Source organism: Mus caroli, unplaced genomic scaffold, assembly GCF_978045245.1.
Source record: "Mus caroli unplaced genomic scaffold, Mus_caroli_1 scaffold_11, whole genome shotgun sequence".
NCBI lineage: Eukaryota > Metazoa > Chordata > Mammalia > Rodentia > Muridae > Mus > Mus caroli.
In genome coordinates, this window is record NW_028227266.1 from 99,980,527 (window position 1) to 99,999,840 (window position 19,314).

Consider the following 19,314-nt stretch of genomic DNA (forward strand, 5'->3'; position numbering starts at 1 on the left):
TTAGGAAAATGTTAAAAAAAAAAAAAAAAAAGAAGTTCCACAGTACAGATGTGTTCAGTAATCAAGTAAAACTATAAAGTAGCCCAACCATAAAATGTGTTAGGAACAAAAGTTAAACACAGCAATGGAAGAAATTACCTTTAAAAAAGACATGCAGCAGAACAACCCAAACACAAAGTACAGAAATAGCATTAAGTCTGGACAAAATAACTCAGTGGTTAAGAGCACTTGCTGTTCTTCCAGAGAACCTGAGTTCAGTTCCAGCAACCACATCAGACAGCTCACAGCTGCCTGTAACCCTAGTTCTAGAGGATATGATGCCCTCTATTGGCCTCTGGGAACACCTATACATACATGGCATATGCTCACACGGTCACATGCATACACATAAATAGAAATGAAATTTTAAAAGAAATAGTGTCAAGCATGAAGAAGTTATACCTTTTTAGAAACCTAATGTTTACTTTTGAGGGGAACTGAGAAAGGTTCTGACTATATAACCCTGGATGGCCTGGTACTATATAGCTTAAGCTAGCTTCAACCTCCCAAGTGCTGGGATTATAGGTGTGCAGTACCTAGCTCTCGAGCTAAGATTTTAAAGAATGCTAAATAAGGATACAGGGGGAAGTAACTAATAACGTTGAGAAGCTATCGGATAACTAACTATACAGGATATTTCAGGACTGTTTTCTAATATTATAATGAATTTATATTAATAAAATATATGAGTACTGGAAAATTTAAATACCTGATATATATTAAAACATGTCAAATTAATTCTTTAACCAGTACAACACAACAACAATTTTTTTTTCCTGTGAAATTTCAGAAATACACAAAATGTTTTCCTTAGGCCTGAATAATCAAACAATTGGTTAATAAAGTAACATGAAAGAATTCATGTTATACTAGAATTTGAAATAAATCAAAGAATATATATTATTCAAGAAAACTTCCTAAGTTAATGCATATTATCCTACGCTTGCTGATGTGGCTGTAGGTTGCCATATGAGGATACGTCAAATGTGGCTAGGATAATGAAAGAAGTGGGTTATCCATACAGAAGTTGGAAAGGTAGTACATGGAGTCCCTGTGACACCTGCCCAGTCTCCCCAGTAAGAATGGTGCACTTTACTGTACCAGTGACCCACACCAGGAAAGTGATACCACTACTGTGAGCTACAGAACTGTCATCAGTTTGCCACATACCTACTCCCTTTTTTCTGTAACTACCAATACATTCAAGATAGGAAACTGTGTTATCCCTCCTGCCCTGAAGCACCTCATAATACTTTCTGAAGCCACACATCTCAACCAGAAACCCCGACAAATGAAGATCTCTTTTCCAATGTTACGTTTGTCACTTAAGAATATTTTACTTTCTTAGTCATGGAAGAGCGTATTCTTGTTTATTGACAAAACTTCCACCATTCAGTTGGCATCAGATTCTGACCTTCACAAACAATATTCTTCACTGTTAAAATCCTGTGTGATGCTGGGTTATTAGGCATACTTTTCTAAACTATTATTCAACTGTTTCTAGGAAAAATATAGTTCTTTACTAATGGACAATAAATAGATGCCTCATAAGTAAATGAAAAAATGCCCAGGCTCATCAGTGATCAAGGAAGTAAAGATTAACACAATGTATCTAGCTCTACCAAATCAACATGTAGAATGCTAATCCCTCTCTCACTCTGATCATAGAAGTATTCATTTGTCAGCTTTCTGGAAGAGAGATTAGTTCTAGGAATCTAAAAACCTTTAAAAGTACATGTGTATGTGGACATCTCTGGGCTGGGCTGTTGCCTGAGACAATGTTGATGCTGAAGGGCTGAGCAGAGCTGGTCCTGCCCCTCATTGGCTGCAGCACTCAGGAGAGCAGGCACCCCATCATGCATGGGCAGCACAGTAGAGATGGCACTAGTGGCAGGGGCAGAGGTAGGGGTGGGGGATGGGGGAGTGAGCTGGCCCCAGAGGAGATGAGAATAGGAGAGCTGGTCCTACCTATTGGCTGAGTTAGGGAGACGGGGCAGCAGTGCAGGAGAGCTGGTCAGGTGTTGTGGGTACAAGAAAGTTGGTGGGCTAATCAACTCAGCTATCTTCCAGGCCCAGATCCAGGGCTTTGAGTTGGCCCATTCCAACATCTACCCCATCTATGAACTGCTAGAGTGTGTGAAGGGGCTTGTCCTGCAGAACCAAAGCTGCAGGACCTCTGTGACACAGAGTAACAACAGGATATTCCAGAGGAGTCCTGGTGAGGATCCAATCAGTATTGACAGTGTAGCAGAAGCCAGAGGACTTGAAACAGACCAAGGACTCATTGTAATGAACATTTGCAAATAAAGATATTTGGACAAAATGGTATGCTGAGACACACTGAAGCTTGCTTCCACAGCAAGAGTTTTTAAAATTTTGTTCCTTTCTTTCTTTTCTCTTGCATGTGTATGTATGTGCGTATGTGGGGGGTTGGGGGGGGAGGCATTGCAAGGGCAGAGGGCGGATACCAAAGGATGGGGATTGGGGTGCATGATGTGAAATTCAGAAAGAGTAAGTTTTTTTTTTTAAGTACATGTGCACAAGTATGTACATCTTTAAACCCAGCAGTTTACTATTTGAGACACAGTGTAAGAAATAATGGATAAGTATATAGACTAGCTTCTCTTAGTATTTCACATTATTATGTAGGACTAAGCATCCCTTATTGTTGATGAGTAGTATCACACTACTTTTTGTTTACCCAAATACTTAATAAAATATATTTATGCTGTTTCCTACTTTTTTCAGTGCTGGGATTAAGATTAGGGTATCTCACTCCTGCTAGGCTAGAACACCTTGGATGCAGGAACTGTACAATAAATGCTATTGCTCTAATTCCTTCATAAAACATTTTCCCCTTGGTGCAGGCATCAGGAGAATGATGCCGAATAATCCATAATGATTCCTAGGATATTCACAGTTCATGAGGCAATGGGAGGGAAGCATAGCAGAAAACAGGAAGAGCATGAGCTCTAAAACAAGGAGGGCATAGAAAAGATAAAAAGGGCTTCATGGTTACTGTGGTATATTATATGGGAAGGTACCTTCTGAACATCCAAAGATGGTGACTGGATAAAGTGTGAACACAGTCAACAGAGAGATGCAGGCACAGGGAGATGCAGCTCTAAGAAGTTACTCAGGGTATGCATGTAACATGAGGACAACTCTGGACTGGGGACACAGGGATCAGGAGAGTGGCTACAATGGGCTGGCTGTGCAGAGGGGAGACCCCAGAAGAGCTAGCTGTGTTTCTGGCCCAGGTCTCTCCCTAGAATCTTCACGCACAGGACCTGGTCAGAAATCCCAAACTGCCCTGGTTTCCCTTTGAGCTTCCAGTCAATTTCTGGTACTGAAGTGTCCACATCAATGACAGTAGGACCAGGTAAGTCCCATGGAGCTGTGAGCTGACATTCTGACCTCTTGAGATCTGAAGATATACCATCCCCCTTGTTAGTCTCTTCCAGAGTCTGGAAAGTCACTCTCCTTTTCACTTGTCTCTTTAAGAATTCCTTCCAGACAGACAACTTTTTCCCTTTTTCTATTTCTCTCTGGAAAGTTCTCCAACTATCTTAACTTCCTCCATCAGATTCTCCTTGTCTTTGTCTACACCAGGCTATAAGAGAGGCTGTTACTGCCCCTAACTCAAATGCCAACTTGTCTTTAAGAAGCTGTTTTATCTTGTTTATGGCCCCACGGTAGTGTGGACTCAGGATGCTGACGAGTCCACAGCAAGGTGCCTGCAGCCTTGGGCTGGAGCATGTGGCCGCAGTTTCTTTTCATAGACACTGCAGGTGCTTTGGCCATTTTTTTAAATTTATTTTTATTTTATGTAACTTGTACGTGTTTGATGGTATCAGATCCCCGGTACTGGAGATATAGACAGTTGTGAGCTACCATATGGGTGCTCGTCCTTTGGAAGAGCAGCCAGCAAGCTTAACTGCTGAGCTATCTCTCCAGCCCCTGACCTAACTTTTATGTAATTAATTTTTTAATACGGTCAAGTTTAACAATCAGTCAACATCATTTGTTCCAAATATTGATCCCCGTGGCTAGATGTGCAACTTAGTACAATGCTTGGCTAGTACACAAGGCCAAGAAGTCTTATCCTATTACCATTAAAAAAGATGTATTTTTCCCTCATTGAGTTATGTTGGTGATTTGATGAAACAAACAAGCAAACAACAACAAACAACAAAAACTAAGTAACCATATATACTGTTATGTGTATCTAAATTTGTCAAATATATTTCCTGTATCTACTGTGAACATATAACCTTTATTATTTTGTTAATGTCGCGAAAGGGTGAGAGCTGAAGTTCAAAGTGAACATTTAAAATTAACACGTGATGAATTAGTAGCCAGGAAACACTTAGAAATATGGAGATAAATTAAAATAGTAAAGAAAAAGTTGATAGTGAATGACTCCAAGGAGTAGACCCAGATAAAAGTAAAATTTGTCATTTAAAAAAATTTAGAATTGATACTTTATATGAAATATTCAAATAACATTGGAAACAAGTTATAGAAATTAAAAGGATTTTTAGAGCTTTACCTTTTATGGATGTTTCTGCTTTATTTCATAAAGAAATCTGGGACATTAGTAAAACCTTAAGAACCATAATGTAATGATGGAAAACAGAAAAAGGTATTACACATATTGTTCCACTTCAGGAAACATCTGGAGCAGAGAATATGAGGTAAAGACATTCCATTGTTTATCTCGGTCAGTGAAAGGGTTCAAGAAGAAATGAACAACAGATTGAAAACAGTGGAACTGGGTGAATTTCCATGTCACTCAAAATAAGTCATTTAAAGGGTCTGAAGAGAACTGTAGAATAAAGGGTGTTCCTTAAAACTCTTTATTTTAGAGAGTCCAGAGGTATGATGACTCAGAAGTAATGAGTCATTTAAAAATAATGAAACTATTGCTTTGCCTGGAAAACAGAGGGGATTTTGGCTGATGACTCAGGATGGAAACTGCTTCCAAGACAACAGTTTGGAAGAATAGAGAACAGGTACTATAGAACTACTTAGTAGGGGAAACAGGGGAAGAGGCCTGGAATATTTTATTTACTGCATTCAGTTTTAAATAGTTGAGAAAATAAACTGAAAAAGAGAAATCATTTCATAAGAGATTTTCTTATGTTCTAAGAAAATATATATATAAGTATAAACAAATAATACTTTGAGTTTAAAAAAATGTTTCAATGAAGAAAATATAAAGTTTATTATAAGAATATTTCAATAGATGAAATAATTTGAATAAACATGAGGTAGGAGGTGCTTAAAATCTTTCTCTTGTTTTATTTTACTATTCTTTTGTTACTGTTTAAGATAAGTACTCTCCATGTAGCCCTGGCAGTCCTGGAACTTGCTATTAAGACCAAGCTGGTCTTGAACTCACAAAGATCAGCCTGTTTCTGCCTCCCTGATGCTGGAATTAAAGGTATATGCCACCAAAACTTATACTTACCATCAGTAGACTTGCTAACCGAAAGGGGGAGGTCTTGCATAGCCCCACCCCTAGACAAAGAACTACAGGCAAGGACCTGGAGAGATGGCTTAAACTCTGACTTTACCTACCAGAGGACCTAGGCTCTATTCTCAGTCCCACATGGCAGCTCACAACTGTAACTACAAATTCAGGTGATCTGACAGCCTATCACAAACATACATGCAGGCAAAACACAAGTGCACATGAAATAAAAATAGTTAAAGAAAAAAAAAAAAAAAGAACCCCAGGCAAGTGATGACTTGTGAGAGAGGAAGAATTAGTCTCCCCAAGGATGAGCCTCTCATTTGTTATCCAGTACCAAGTGCTCAGTCCTGAAAACATTCACATATACGTATAAGAAACACTAAATTGACTTAGCAGGTTGTCATTCATTTCCCCCTCTCCCTCTCCTTCCCTCTCTTTCTCCTTCCCTCCCTCCCTCCCTCTATGAATTTGAGAGGTAGTAAGGGATATGGGAGTAACTGGAAAGAATAGAAGCAGGGAGAAATGATGCAACTGAATAACCCCTCTTCTCTGTGTTAAGCTGGAAAACGTAGGGCTGCTTGTACAGCATCTGCTTCTGTACCAACCCAATCTGCCAGTGTGGTCAAGCCATTTCCCCTCACTGAGACCACAGCTTCTCTTCTTGGGAAAACAATATATAAAATGGTTCTGGGGTCCAGGGAATAAGAGAAAAGCAGAAACTGCTTTTCTTGGTTTGAATTAGGAAAAAAATGTGTTTATCGGATATTATTTGAAGCATAATGAACTGACAATTCATTTTTAATGCATACCATTTATAAAGCTACTGCCTCCAGAAAGAAAATTTGAAGGGCTGAAGAGATAGCTGAGTGGTTAAGAGCAGTGGCTGCTCTTCCAGTGTGAGCCTGGGTTCACTTGCCAGCACTTATATAGTGGTTCACACTATTGGTCTGTAAGTGCAATTCTAGGCAATCTGATGCCCCTCTTCTGGCCTTTATAGGCATGAAGTGTGCACACGGTGGACACAGAAACATGGGGGAACCCTCCCCCATATATAATTTTTTTAAAAGCAAATTTGGTATTAAACAGTTAGTTTCCAGCAAACAAATACTAAAGTTAGGGATACAGCTAGCTCAGTGGTAGACAATTTTCCTAGCATGTGTGAGACCCTAGATTAAACATCTATCACACCACAAACCCCATTATTATATATTCTGAAATATCAAAAACATTTGTCTCGGACATTATACAAGAATAGGCAGTTAATAGTTTTAGACACTCTAGAGTAATGGTTATGCTTTAAAGTTAACAAGCATTTGATGCTGCTACAGGTCAGATACTCAGGTCAGATCAGGATGCATTGCTACACTACCACAGTGGGGTCTGGAAGAAGGGGATGTCTAACCTTTAAGTCATGGAAGCCAGCCCCAAACAGGGACTGCCACACCCAGTGCTGGAGCAGAATAGAAGCAGTTGGCTGCAGGACAGCAGGAGAGGTGCTAGGTGAAGAGAGGGAACAAGGCAGACAGTATCTTCTGCACAGTGTTTGGTACCATTCAAATATTTTGGCCTCTAGGGACGAAAGGGTAAAGCTGGGTCAGGCAGGTATCACAAAACTCTTGCTGGAAGTTGATGGGAAAGGAGTTAAATTCAGATTTACACAGGTCTGCCACTTTATGTACACCTCAGTAGGCTCCAGAAGCAAGCCAAGGAGGTTATGAATGAAGGTAGCTCAAGGTATAGTGTACTTATTTCTTCTAAACTGAAATATCCCCTCTCAGTGGAAGGGTTAAGATTGGGGACCTGAGTTGGGCAGTAATGGTGCACGCCTTTAATCCCAGCACTTGGAAGGCAGAAGCAGTCGGATTTCAGCGTTCAAGGCCAGCCTGGTCTACAGAGTGAGTTCCAGGACAGCCAAGGCTACACAGAGAAACCCAAAAAAGCAAAGCAAAGCAAAACAAAAACAAAAATAAAAACAAAAAAACCCAAACAAACAGAAGATTGGGGACCTGAATGAAATTTAAAAGGTTCAAGAAGTAAACAACATTACAGGTAGTTGTGAGCCACCATGTGGTTGCTGGGAATTGAACTCAGGACCTCTGGAAGAGAAGTCAGTGATTCACATGATAAGTACTCACTGATAAGTGGATATTAGCCCCAGAGCTTGTGTCTCTAGCTGCATATGTAGCAGAAGATGGCCTAGCCGGCCATCATTGGGAAGAAGGCCCCTTGGTCTTGCAAACTTTATATGCCCATGCCCTAGTACAGGGGAACGCCAGGGCCAAGAAGTGGGCATGGGTGGGTAGGGGAGCAGGGGGAAAGGGTATAGGGGACTTTTGGGATAGCATTTGAAATGTAAATGAAGAAAATACCTAATAAAAAATTGGAAAAAGAAAAAAAAAAAAGAAGTAAACACCACTTTGACTCTCAGCAAGCTCTTTAAACTCAGCAGACTCAGAAGAGCCTCCTTGCCAAGGTGCTGTCTCTTCCACAGCACAGACTGCAGCCTGGCGGAGACTCCACAACACATCAAGTTGCCTGGGAGGTCCCGAGTGAACTGCAGGAAGGAAACTTTTGAGTCACTGCCCACTAGACCTGGCTTTGCAGAGACAGCAGCTCTGAGCCAATCACGAGTGCTCCCGAGGAGCCATCTCCATGCTCTTTAAGTAGCCCTGAAAACTAACTGCTTCACTCAACGTGGGTGAAACTGTGTCTTTGGTCTGCAGTTGGTGTCCTACCTGAGGTGACAGACATTGTTCACATCTTCCTAGGAAAGATCATAGAACAGGGCATAAGTGACAAACTTACGAGCCAGATCTGAACAATTCTTTATCTTTAGATCCAGTGCCTTTCAATATCCCTCTACAACCACAAATTCTGGTCATAAAGTAAAAAGAGATTTATTGTTCCTTTAAATAGGGGCTGAGAACAAAATTTAGAAACTTGCAAATACCAGGAAAGTGCTTTACCACTAAATTATACCCTGAGTCACTAAGAACTTAAGTACATTTAAAAATACCAATTTATATTAGTATATACAATGTTCAGAGCACTCTAGAAAAAAATCCCAGCTTTTCTCCATTTGTAGGAATTTATGTAATGAAGGAAATGAGACAAAAAGACTAGATATTAATTCATTCAATGTGTATTTATTTAGTCCTTCATGGACCCTGATGATGATTTCTTTGGGGCCTATTTCTCTTCCTGCTCCTCCCATCATCATCATCATCATTTTGTGAGTATGAGGGGGGGGGAAGGAATATGAACATGAATATGAATGAATTCGGCTGTGTGCCAAGGAGAGCACATGGAAATGAGAAGATAATTTTTAGGAGTCAACTCTCTCCTTCCAGAATCTATAGATCCATAGGATCTATAGATTAAACTCATATCATCAGGTTTGCTCAGCAAACATTTTTTATAGAGGGAATTGTCTTGCCAGTACTATTCTTTTTGTTTAGGAGAAAGAGTCTTGTGTGTCCCAGACTGCCTCAACTTATGATCCTCCTGCTCAGGTCTCAAGAGTGCTCGGATTTCAGTGCAGGGCTGCTTGGTTTTCGAGACGGGGGCTTACATTTTAGCAAAGTGACATGAGTCCGAGTGTGACTCTTCCCTGAGATGCGATGCCACTGAGGAGTTCTGAGCAGAGGAAGGACACGCTTTCCTCACTTTTTAACAAAATAATTCTGCATATCATGATGAGAACAAACTACAAAGAACATGAGGAAAAGAAAATGGAGAACCAGAAAGAGGTTTCCTGAACAATCTAGGCAAAAATGATGCTGGTTTGGACCAGGTAGGAGAAAAAGGGTTAAAGGAAGGTTAAGGTTCTAGATGTATTTTGAAAGTAGAGACAATGAGACAGATGTGCAGATTTTGTGGAAAAGGTAAAAAATGAGTCTTTAGAGGGGCTGGAGAGATGGCTCAACAGTTAAAATAACTGGCTGTTCTTCCTCATGACCTAAGTTCAAATTTCCAGCACCCACATGGTAGCTCATGATGTTCTGTAGCTCCAGCTCTAGAGGACACAGTGCTCTAGAGCTTCTGTGTATCAGGTGTGTGTATGGCACACAATACACACATGTATAGACAAAATTAAACACAACTCGAAAGGTGTGCTTTGTTTTGTTTTACCTGAATAACTAGAAGATGTGAACAGAGGTTAGCTACGCTTGGAAGACCACAGAAAGAACAGATTTGTTGTGGGAAGGGAAGTGGTGGTGGCATGTAAGGTCAGTGGTTCCATATTGGACATCGGTTCTATGAAAGGGTGTTCAATTCCTGACAGAATTGAGATGTAGATTAAGGAGAGGACTAGGGGCTGAAGATTTGGCAAATGGATATTTGTGAGTTCAAGGCTGCCCCAGTCTATATATAGTGAGCTCCAGGCCAGCCAGCACTATACATTGAGACTGTTTGGGGATGAGGAATCATCGGAAGAGACTGAGATGTGGCTAGAGACAAACTATAATAAATGTATTTCATCTCTGACTCAGATGTCTATATCTTCTAGTATGAATGAATCCATGGTAGGTTAACCTGAATATTTTAGCAAGAATGAAAACACCAGCACAGAAATCAGGTAAAACTCTTACATCCTTCTCAATTATTGAAAAGTATCCTAAAGGCCAAGTGAAGAAGGTGTTTCAAGGAGGAACTGACCAACTCATCAGAATGTTAAGTAAGTACTGAGAAATGGCAGAGGTGGTCATCAGTGTTGTCAACTGTTAAGTCACACTCTGTCCCTACTCCTGGAATTATGGAGACAGAAATATGGTGATATGTTTGAAAAGAGAGAGAAAGAAAAGAAAAATTACCATTAAAAAATAGAAAATGGCTTCAAAAAGTTTTCTGGAAGTTTATGTAAAGCATAATAAAAAAGATGGTTTTATAGGGATGGATCAGGCAAAGAATTAGGTCTAACTGGCCCTATCTATGATTTAAGCCATGCAATGCAGCTGAATTGAGAGGCTCATGAAGTGACAATGTATAGAAAGGAAATATGCTGATGAGTGAAGATGGAATCTAAATGTCTACCTTGCATATCTCCTGAAACTTTAATCCTTCTGAGCTCTATGGAACTCCCGTGGCTGGCACCAAAATCCTCCTACTCTTGGCCACGTCTCAGAAGCTCTCTGTCTTCATATTTAATCTCAAACACGACACCCTGTAAGGATGTGGCTTTCACTGCAGTCCTTGTAGAGGAAGACTCACACTCCTCAAACATGCAGGAGGACTGATTAGTGCCCTTCTTATTCCACACTGCTAATTACAGAATACTCTCTCTTTGCCCTGTACAAAAATCCCCTGCCTGGGTCACATACGGTCAGGCTCCATTCCCCTACTACCTTTCCTACTGCGGTCACTTATGGCTCTTCAAGGTCATCTTTTTTCATTCCTTGGTAATTTTAGATTCTGGCTCACTATCACTCAATACTATTTCTGTCACAATTCTTATAGATTTCAACATCAAAAAAAGCCTGTCTGATAGCATGACCTCTTCATTTCTTGACTGTTTCTACACAGTAACATTGATCTTGTTCTCTCTAGCCTATCTGAGCCACTCTTGATCACACCCCTATCACGCCGGCCATCTAAGAGTTAAAGTTTAGTACCTACATCTGAAGTTGCATCTTTGTTGTTATTTTGGATTTTAAGACAGGGTCTCACTATATAGATCAGGCTAGCCTCAAACTTACAGGCCAGCTCAGTCTGCCTGCCTCTACCTTCTGAGTAATGGAAGGTATGCACTACCATACCTGGCTCTTTGTTTGCTTAATTCCCTATTGGGGCTAGAAAGATATCTTAGCAGTTAAGGGAATGTACTGCTGTGAAGTTTGGGTCTCAGCACTCTCATCAAGTGGCTCACAAACACCTGTAATTCTAGCTCTAGGAGATCTGATACCACTAGCCTCTGTGACAGCTGTGCCCACACATACATACTCACCACCACTCCCTAATTATAAATAAACTAAGCCTTTAAAGAATTCCCTAATGCATCCTAATGCAAGGTAATTCTTCTATAGATATCTTCTGGCAAAGTTGAGGGAACACTGGTAGAGTAGGCCCTCTGCAGGAATTCATGCTACCAACATCAACTGATGACAGGAAGCAAAGCCAGGAGTGGACATGCCTGGATTTCCAGCACCCAGCACCCAGCAAGGCTATCTTGAATTTGAGGCTAGTCTTGACTATATAATAAGACCCTAACTCTTCCCCAAGCTTTTGTTAAAAAATATAAAGAAAAATAACAATGACCAAACAGCAAAAACAGGGTATGCTATGTTGACTCCCCATTTTAATCAGGCCCTCAAAAGGAATATTAATGTTATTATATAATCATTTATATCGTATATTAAGGACAAGGAGGGACATGTTCGAAAAACTGCTATATAACTATCATTGAACATACTTAGATAAATCTAGAAGGTAGAGTTTATTAGGCATTGAGGTTATATGATACAATCTAGCTCCAAGGCTATAAGCCTATAGACCTTGTTACTGTACTGAATATTGCTGGAAGTTATAGTATGTGGTAGTTAAACTTTATTGTCAACTTGATGGGACTCAGAATTACATGGAAACATACTTCTGGATATGCCTCTCAGGGAGTTTCCTTACAGAAAAGTTAGGATCTACCCTGAATGTAGGTAGCACTGTCCCATAGGCTGGAGTCAGAAACTAAATAAAGAGGAGAAAGCCAGCTGAGCATCCGCATCCACTTATCTCTCCTTCCTGATGGTGGACTCAATGAGGCTGGCTTTCTCAAGCTACTGCCACCATGCCTTCCCTGCTGTGATGGACTATATCTTCACAAACTGTAAGCCAAAATGGCTCTTCTTGTAAGTTGCTTCCTGTCCAGCATTTGGTCACAGCAATCAGAAAAAGAACATAATATAACAGTGAGAATATGTATATCTAAATGGAAAAGATATAGGCATTTACCACAAATGGAACTTACAGGACTAGACGTTTCTCTCAGTGAGGCAGTGAATGTGCAGCTTCTGGGCTTGTTCATAGACTTTATGAAGATTGTACTTAGGCTACAGTAAATTTATATTTTTAAAAAACTCTTTAAAACAAATTAACCTTAGCTTATGTGGCTTATTTACCTTTTAAACTTTGACTTCCATGAGACTCAGCTTAAAAACAGACACACTGCACAACTGTAAGTTCAAGTCTTAGACAGATTAGATTCACTGCTGATTTTTACCAGACTTTCAAAGAACACAAATGAGTCTCAAATTCTTCCATAAAACATAGAGGTAACCCTTCAAAATTCATCCTATGAATCCAATATTACACCGATACAGCAAAGGGGTAAAAAGGATAAAGCTTTAATTTTCCTCAATGAATATAGACACAAAATCATTAATACTCAAGAATCAAATTCAACAATAAATTTAAAAAATCATCCATTAAGATCAAATTGGCTACATTCAGAGATTAAAAAGAGGTTTATTATATGCAAATCAATAAATATAATTACCACATAAGCAAAGTCAAGTATAAAAGCACAGAGCCATCCAAACTGATGCAACAAGGCATTTATTTAGCTAGGAAGATGAACAAAACCATGTCTTTTGAAAGAAAATGAGTGGAAATGGTAAGTGAAATAAGCTGGATTCAGAAAGGTTAGCATCTCACATGCCTACTATAAGGGGGACCTAGAGAAAAAACAAGGACAATATGAAAGTAAAAGAGAACTATTACAAAACTGGAGGGAGACCAGAGTGAGGCAAAGAAAAAAAAATGGAAGAGTGCAAATATGATCAAATTACATTATATGCTTGTATGAAAATATCACAATGAAGCCCATTATTTTGTACAATATGTGCTATTAAGAAACAATAGGAAACTTTGTATTTTTTTATCTTTTACATTGTTTTATATTTTTTGTTGTTATTTGAGGCTTATACAGAGTCAGAATTAGCATCATTGTCTTTCACTTCTGCATCTTGCCCCATTAGGTGGTCTGAGGTAATAATACACACGAAGCCGTCATCATCTGGATCCTTCCTAGAATCTGTCTGTCTTAGTTACTTTTGTATTGCTGTGGTAAGAACATGGCCAGGGCAAACTTAAAAAAAAAGTTTAGTTGGGCTTATGGTTCCAACAGATTAGAGTCTATGATGGTGGAGTGAGGGCATGGTGACAGTTGGCTAGATCAGCAGCTTAGGGCTCACATCTTGATCAAGAAGCAAGAAGAAGAGAGCACAATTGGGATTGGTGTATCTTATGAAACATTACAGCCATAACCAAGTGGCACACTTGCTCCAACAAGGCCATACCTCCTGATCCTTCCCTAACATTTCCACTAAATGGGGACCAAGCATTCAAACCTGAGCCCATTGAGAGTCATCTCATGCACACCATCACTACCTGGGACTCTTCTTTTCAGAAATATGTGCATGGCAGCTTACCTGTTTCCCTTTTCCTAGTCGATTTGCTTGCAGTAGATTATGCTTCATGAATTCTCCTATTAACATAAATCTATTCTAGTTGGGGGTCCATGTTTTCAAACTTTTATTTTATTATTATTATTATTATTATTGAGACAGCATTTCTTTGTGTAGTCTTAGCTGTCCTGGAACTTGCCCTGTAGACCATACTGGCCTTGAACACATAGATCCACCTGCCTGTCTCCTGAGTGCTGAAGTTAAAGGCATGCACCACCAACTGGCTGTTTTCAAACTTGGAGAGAGAAGAAGGGAGAGGGGAGAGGAGGAGAGAGGGGAAAGGGGAGAAGGAAAAACAGAGAGAGACTGATTCTGAGAGATTCTATTTTTATTTAAAAATGCATATCTGTATATATTCAGGTAGGTTTTATGTCTACAGATGGCAGATGTGTTGAACCCCTGGAGCTAGAGTTATAGGAGTCTGTGAGCCAGTAGGAGCTAAACTTGGGTTTACTGCTGCAAGCTATTTCTCTAATCCCATTTTCAAACTTTTTAATAATTGTGCTGAGGTCTAAATAAACCCCTTACTGTAAATTTTCTTGGCAGTTATTTTTCCTTTTCATATAGTTTCCTTTTCCCCCATTTTCTTCCAAAGCTCTGGGTGTATAAGACAATGGTAATTTTTTTTTTAGCTCCACTATAATCTTTTAAGACCATGTTCCATATGTGGTAGTCCAATGTTGGCCAAAATATCATTCCATGAATTTATATATATATTAAAATTCATGGTACATGAATGTTTACATATACTAGGAGTGGTCTGAACATTGAAATGATCATCTAATAAATTGTTAGGACAAAAATAAAGTCAGTGTTATCTAATCGATGAGGATACTGAGTTCAAGATAAAATAAACAAGCAAGCAAACAAATAAAAACCAAACGAAACCCTCCAATACTTGGTAATATTAATAAGAAAGCATAAGAATGTGAACCCTTCTCTTCCTTATCATGCTTGCATTAAGTCTAAAAGAACATGGATGGTCAGCATCTCCTAGAGTCCAGGTCTCTCAGTGTCCACAGCAGGAATTGGCCTCAAGATCTCTGCGGAAGAAGGAGGAGGCATGAACAGGAGCAGGGAATCTATAACAGATAGAACTTACAAAGATCAAACTCTTTACACTCCACTTTCATTTTTCACAAAAATTGAAACTGAACAAAGTCATTAAGAAATAAGACTATGACACAAAACAGCTAAATAAAATAAAATCATAATAAATAAATCGAGTAAAACTTATGACTTTTAAGAGGATGAATAATGCTAAATGCTTTTTGAATGTCACACTATATTATCAAACTTTGTAATTATAACTAAAACAAAGAGCTTATAAAACAATAAAACTGACTAGAACATAATTAAGAGCACATTAAAAAAATAGAATCATATCCAGAAATAGTATGCCATGTAAAACATGCCATAAGGCCAAGCATAAAGCTTAATTTAAAAAAATAAAAACAAGTGGCCTGTGAGATTAAGCCGACAGGAGGGAAATAGAAAATGCATTAGGCTTTAAATGTGAAAGAATGCAAATTGCAAGGTAAGAAAATACAATTTAAAGAAACGTAATGGAAGGGTAAAATATGAAATTCAATTTGGAGAAACAAATTCAAGAATGAAGATTCAGTGCAAAAGTCACTGACCAGAAAAAAAAAAACTTAGAAAATACATTCCATTTATTCACAAAGTATTTACTAAGCATCGGCACCGCTGCTATATTTTCTCGGGGAGGGGGTGATGGGTCGGGAAGCAGAAGTGTATGCAGTAGGAAACCACTACAGTTTACTCACTATCATATCCCCAACATGTAGGCAGTGCACAGCATGAAACAGAAATTCCAAAGTATCTCTTGAATGTATGAATTGTCAGATTCCCCAGCGAAGTAGAGGAAGGAAACAAAGGCCTAGTGGAAAGATTTCTAATAAGAAGAAATGCCAGATTCTTTGAGCTGACTTTTCATGTTCTTACATGTGACCATTAACAGAATTCATTGATTAGCTTCTGTCCCAAAGACAGCTTTGTTATCCTACTTCTTGGTCCCATTGATGCCCCCTATTTGTCCAGCCTTGAATATATCTTCAGCTAGGTCTTATCACAGGTAACATTCTTAGTACATTTTTGGAACTGGGCTTGTCTACTAAATGAGCATATGAAGTACTCATGTGCCTACAAATAGACAATTACAGGCAAAAAACTGTGGTCTTGTGGAGGCCAAGATTAATTAATAGGATAAGGGTGTAACTCAATTGGTAAAGTGTCTGCCTAGTATGCATGAGGCTCCTGTGGTCCAGCGCCAGCACTGATTAAAAACTTGGTGTGGTGGCATGCACCTATAACCCCAGCATTTGGGAGCTGAAGGCGGGAGGATGAGAAGTTCAAGGCTATCTTCTACTACACAAGTTCAAGGCTAGCCTGGACTATATAAAGCCCTGTCTCTAACGAAATAAAAAAATGAGTAGTTAGTAGCCAATTAAACAAAACCGCTCAAAGAAAACATTTAAACTACCATCTTTAGTATAAATCCAAAAGGAATTATTTACTTTGAAATTCAATGGAATTCAATTTGGAGAAAACATGAGAGTGAGATCACATGAGAAGGCAGAAATGAAAGTAAAGTTCATTTTTGAAAGTCAAAGAGGAGACATGATGTAGTCCATCCCAAATGCTGGGAAGAATATGAAGGCAGAGGATAGAGTCAAGACTTAGAGAACAGGAAAGTTGAGAATAGACAGGGTTGTTATATATACATACACGTACATCACACATACTTACAAGCATTACAATAATTAAAACCACTAATTATATAGAGCGTATGTATACAAGTAAACATGGTAATTAAACCAAGTAAATACCAATGGCAAGGACACAATGATAAGTGCGACTAAGCAGAGTCGTAAAATCAAAACACTATAAAATGATTCCAAATAGCCAAATAAATAGTACCCCACACTATTCACAAAAATCCAAATGAATTAAAGATTTAAATTTGAGAAAAACATATAAAAATATAAAAAATAAGATTCTAGTTTACTCACTCTCATATCTCCATGTAATTAATTAGTACACAGCATAAACTGAAATTCAATAGTATTTTTGATGTTATAGCAGAAAACTAATTAAATAAAAGGCATTAAAAAGGTTTTCCCCCTAAAACAATGCAGCCTATGATTACTACCCTTCATTGCTAGCAGAATGAGATGGTAAAATCCCATTGCCAGTGTGGTAAAAGTACACTTTGGTCACAACATAAAAAACAGAGCCGGGCGTGGTGGTGCACGCCTTTAATCCCAGCACTCGGGAGGCAGAGGCAGGCGGATTTCTGAGTTCGAGGCCAGTCTGGTCTTCAAAGTGAGTTCTAGGACAGCCAGGGCTATACAGAGAAACCCTGTCTCAAAAAAACCAAAAATAAAATAAAATAAAATAAACAAACAAACAAAATCAAGCTGGAACTTTCCCTATTACATGGGACCCTCAACTGCCTCTAATACTCGAATCCAGGTGGTACAGCACCTATAAGCCTCTATTTGCATCCAGATACTCATCATGGGCAAGGAGTTCCAAGCAGATCTGCCAGATAAACACGAAGTTGTCAGGAGGCAGCAAGTACAGTACATCCCTTAGCCACCTCCACCCCACTTCTAAGAAGCACCTGGTGGTCTCCCTCTTCTTGTTTGGTTGGTTTATTCTATGTTAGGGTTTTTTTTTTTAATTTAATTTAATTTTCCAGTGACAGGGTCTCACTTTGTAGCCCAGACTGGCCTCAAACTTAGAGGAATAGTCCTGCCTCAGCTGCCTGAGAGCTAAGTACAAAATGCTAATAAAAAGGCTTGAGTCACAGAGTTTATGCATCAGTACTAATCTCAATGGCATTCTAGGCCTCAGTCCTCACAACTGTAAAATAGGGAGCATGGCTGAAACTACACCGAAAAAGAACTGTGCCCTGCTATGGCTTCTAAGACTTTAATAGCATATTCCACTCAGCCACTGATTTAGTTTTCAAGTTTTGATCTCATAGACAGGAATTTTTCCTTTTTTTTTTTTTTTTCTTTTTCTTTTTAACTAGAGGGATTCCATTTGAATGGTAGGTAAAGGTGGATGAATAAGTAAGGAGAGTTTACACGCCTATCATCCTAGCACTCTGGCGCTGAGGCAGGATACGGCTGTGAGTCAATCTGGGCTACGGAATGAGACCCTGTCATTGGAGAAAATAAATAAATAAATCAAACAAAATACCCAAAATAGAATAAAATAAACACCAAGAGGAGATAAAGTCAGGTGCTTCTTACAAGTGTGTGTGTGTGTGTGTGTGTGTGTGTTGGTTCATCAGAATCATCAGGTGCGGAGAGGCCAAGGCAGTCTGAAAGAGAAGAGAGGCACTGCCAAGAAAAGTGAACTCTGACAAAGATCGTACTGGAAATGCAAAGAAGCGTCATAGGGAAAATGTCTGAGATAACCATGCTGGAAGAAGGGTATTATTTGCAATTCAGCCAAAAACAACCTCTAAGGAGTAGAAGATGAAGTCAAAACAATGAAGGTTTGTGGTTGCAGGGGTGGGGTTGGGGGTTAGTGGGCCTTAAAGGCAAGTCTAAAGCCTCTGAGTAGAGAATTTAACTGTTGACAGGGAGTAAAATTCTTGTTCCTGTGTTGGTACCAGGTTGTAGAAAAGAAAAGACACAGCAGGAAAAAGAGGGTATTGTAATGGTCTACTAGAGCAGTGGGTCTCAGCCTGCCCAGGGCTGTGACCCTTCAATACAATTCCTCATGTTGTGGTGACCCCAGTCATAGAATTATTTTTATGGCTACTTCATAACTGTAATTGTGCTACTGTTATGAATCTAAATGCAAATATCCATGTTTTCAGACTGTCTTAGGTGACCCCTGTGAAAGAGCCATTTGTCCCCCAAGGGGATGATGCCAGCCCCAGGTTGAAATACTTCAGCCCTGCACTAGAAGTATTATGGTAGTCTGAGCAAGGAAACAATAAAGAGAGTAGAATGTGACAATCTAGTGACTTAACACTTGAAAGGTAGATTCAGTACTACTGATGACAGATTGAACATAAGATGAAAGAGAATCAAAATTGACAGAAGGTTTTTGTCCTCAACTTCTAAAAGAAAAAGTTACTTTTAAAAACATGCAACGATGTGATAGGTTATGGGAAATGTAGTTTTGAGATAAAGCTCTGTAGCCTTCAACTTTTAAAGGTTAGGAAGATAATGAGAAGTAGGAAAAAAAAAAAACAGAAAAAAAAAAAAAGCCTCCAGTGAGAGAAAATTGAGATGATGAATTGTGCTAGAGGCAGAGTGAAGAAAGCATTAAAAACAAAAAAGTAACTAACAGTGT

The 19,314-nt window shown here is 39.1% G+C and overlaps 1 protein-coding gene and 1 non-coding gene across 2 annotated transcripts in view; one reads left to right on the forward strand and one right to left on the reverse strand.

Moving 5' to 3' along the window:
• The window catches only part of Ppp2r3a (protein phosphatase 2 regulatory subunit B''alpha), a 133,097-nt gene that overhangs the window by 105,860 nt on the left and 7,923 nt on the right, over positions 1-19,314 (reverse strand). The gene's annotated exons all lie outside the window — the stretch shown is intronic.
• LOC115032005 (small nucleolar RNA SNORA24) lies at positions 1,344-1,470 on the forward strand. The gene has a single exon (XR_003837654.1). It is a non-coding gene; the product is annotated as a small nucleolar RNA SNORA24 (small nucleolar RNA).